Below are 3,407 nucleotides of genomic sequence, written 5' to 3' on the forward strand. Positions count from 1 at the left end.
ACTATGCGTGGTGAAGGATCAGTTTCTTTTTTTATTTCCAATCTGTCACAGCCTGATATTTTGCAAAGTGCAATAAAACATAATTTAAAATGGAATAAAAAATCAATATACACAAAATTCAAGTCCCATTTTTGAATTAGATTCAACAGACATAAACTTAGGCTGCCACATGGCTGTCAACAACTCTAAATGCTTCCTCTCAACTCCGTTCTTGTCTCATTTCTGAACAATAACCAACAGATTACAGACAGTGGGCCTCACTTTGAGCAGCAGCGTCACAAAGAACAACGAAGAACCGCAAAGGCCTGTCATTTCCATACTAGTTTCCTTCTGTAGAGCTCAAAGGGCTGTATCGTCAAAGCAGGGGATGCTACGGGTCCACAAGGCTCAGGCCCTACCTTCACTGGTGCAAAGCTGGTGCCCAAGGGGTAACAGATGCCACAAGAGAAAGCTGCTTCTGCCGGGTGCTGGCCATTCTCTCAGCTGGGAATTTACACACAGCTAAACGGTGGGCTGTTTAGTGCAGATGCACAAGTGTGGAAACAGTCTCTGATAGGCAGGTTTATGGCAAATAAACACATTGTGTGATATACTGTAATCAACTATATAAACAACTTTAAAATTGTCTATACTTCATATTTCCAGCATTTGGTTTTGTTAATCATATGTCTTCTTGACAGCAATTAAATAGCCTTGAGAGAAAATGTACACCTGCTGTCTCCCCTGGGGAAATGACGTCTCTTTTGTGAATGACGTAAGTTCTCCATAAAACATAAGCGAAGATAGGAGAATTGAATTTGGAGATACGTCTCCTTCCTCTCTTGTTTTATCTCTAGTTGAATTGGAGGGCACGGTTTAATGTAGCTAAGCTTTTTCTGGATCCCTATTCTAAGATTCTTTTCAAACCCAAATATTTCCCAGATGAGCAAATTGGAGACAGTAGATAAATGAGGTTGTGACAGGTGTCACTTAGTGAGGAAGGAGCCGTGTCTGCCTCACTTGGCCTGTGCTTTCACCCCGCCACCCCCAGTTCTGGACCCCAGCGCTCCCAGTTCTTCCTGATTTCTGCAGCCCATCTCATCTACTTTTCATGAACACCATACTGGTCCCGTTTTCCTTAAAACAGCACATAACAAAATGTTTCCTTTGCTTGAGTCAGGTTCCAAACAAGCTCCATTCATTAGGCTTGGTGTATTAAAAGTCAGTAAACCAAGAGAGAGGTGTCCCCACTCTTGGGATGGGGTGGCAGGCGAACGGCTGCTGCTAGGAGGGCCGGGAGGGCGCTCGGGGCTCAGCATGCGCCAGGTGCCACTGTACCTGGGGTGGGCTGAGTCTCCACTCCGGGCTGGTTCCATGAAGCAACATTTGGGGTGTAGTGGCCTGGAGTATGCTTTGGGTGCCAGCCTGGGGCAGCAATTTGTTCTGGTGGCACCGGAAGGGCGAGTGGCGGCCCCAGGACAAGCACTTCAGGTGTGACAACCACCCACCGTGCTTTAGCTACTTGGATTTGGGGTGGTAGTTCACCGAGACTTCTTCCACCCCAAGCAGGCTGACCTCTTCCAAGCTCCATATATAGTCTTGACCACAAAGCATCACCAAGGCTTCACAAACTGGCTGAGTCCTGTGTCGTGGAGCTGGAACTTGGAGGACCTGAGCCCCACTGTGTTTTGATAAGTTGATGAGTTGGGAGCAGCTGTCCTGAAGAGGAACATACAGCTATGGACTGTATCACCCATTCTTAGAATGGTTCCACCCACTCTACCTATTTTAAGAAAGATGGCTTCAAAAACACCATATTTTTTCAGTGTGAAAACAAAGGCAGAGCTTTATGACCTTGTTAGCAAGTAGAAACCTGACCTGCTTTTGGTCTGATGGAGAGTAAGAATATCCTGATACTTATTGGAACTCTACACATTTTCTTTCTTGGCTCTACAATGATATCCCTGTCAAGGATGAAGTGGTAGTGATTGACGATGGGGTCAGAAATACTCCTGTTATCATGGAGGATACTGCAACTATCAAGGTAAATTCAAACCAGGGAGGTTGCTAGATCACAAGTAGGAGGTGTGCACCACTATGGACAAGGCATCCTAGGACTATCATTAGGACATGGCCATGTCTGACGTCGCAAGTGAATCTGAAATCATTTCAGAACTGGTTCAGACAGTAAGTTTGGGGGGAAACTGTTGTCTCAACATTGGACCAACTAAAGATGGACTGATTGTCATCATCTTCCAAGAAAGGCGTCTTGCTGCTGGGAAGTGGCTGAAAATAATGGGGAGGTTATCTATGCATCTAAACCATGGAGGGTGCAATGGGAAAAGAACACGGTAATTGTATGGTATACCTTAAAAAGATCAGCTTTTTATGTCATTTTACTGTGCTGGTAAAAAAAAAAAAAAGAAGTCTTAAAGCTTCAATCTCTCATAACTACCTTAGCTACAAAGGTAAGGATGCTGGGATCCAGGAAGACCTGAAGTGGTCCACAGGTCTGGGTAAAGGCCTCCTCCTTTCTTCGATCTGACCCTCTGCTCTCCCAGTTGAGTTTGCTTGGGCTGTAAAGCTGACAGGAGTGGAATGATCATTGGAGTTCAAGAGGAAAGTGTCACTGCCTGCTGCTTGCTGCTTTGATTTTCCTCGTATAGTACCATCATTATAATAAACTAACTTCTCTTCCCCATCCAAAGATGGCTTTTCCAAAGGAGCTGAGTGCATTACACCAATGACTCAATGGACCAAGGATCTGAGCTCCATCGCTAGCGTACTTCACTCTGGACAACAAAAGAAGGGACTGAATAATGAAGCTCTGAGTTCATCCATTCCTACCTTTGGAAATTATCTACAATGGAAACTTCCCTCCATCCTGTGTTTGATAAACTTACTTGATTACTCAATGACTATAGTTAAAGAATAATCCAAGTCACCCTGTTGCCTCTGGGAGGAGGTAGAAAGAGTTTGACAAATTCACCGTCTGATGTTTATTTAGCATCAGTTATCACCAACCCCTCCCAGCAGCACCCCACCCCAGCAAGTGCGGGAGAGCCTGGAGGGGAAGGAAGAGGCTTGCTGGGCTGCTTACGTTCACTCTTCAGGAGTCTGTGAAGCAAGCTAAGAGCTCTGAAATTCAGTCTGTTTACAGTGATACCATGAAGAAAATGGATTTATTCTACCCTGCCTTTTCAAATATGATCAAATAAATACATTTGCATGTCAAAAAAATTTATAGGTCTTCTTACCATTTCTTTCTTTGTTTATTTTCCTTACAATTTTGTTCGTTTGTTATTGTTGAAGAAATTGGCTGTTTGTCCTGGGGTTTCCAGCAGTTTGGATTTTGTTGATTGTGATGTTGTTTAATGTGTTCCTCTGCCATTGTAAGCTGTAAATTGGTAGTCAGATTTAGAGGCTTG

At 44.1% G+C, this 3,407-nt stretch overlaps 1 pseudogene; it reads left to right on the plus strand.

The window, feature by feature from the left end:
* The first annotated feature begins 1,387 nt into the window (after positions 1–1,387).
* On the plus strand, positions 1,388–2,582 carry LOC113605102 (tissue alpha-L-fucosidase pseudogene; annotated as a pseudogene).
* The last annotated feature ends 825 nt before the right edge of the window (positions 2,583–3,407 follow it).

This window comes from Aethalodelphis obliquidens, unplaced genomic scaffold (genome assembly GCF_003676395.1).
Source record: "Aethalodelphis obliquidens isolate GAN/ISIS:26980383/991018 unplaced genomic scaffold, ASM367639v1 scaffold2, whole genome shotgun sequence".
Lineage (NCBI taxonomy): Eukaryota > Metazoa > Chordata > Mammalia > Artiodactyla > Delphinidae > Aethalodelphis > Aethalodelphis obliquidens.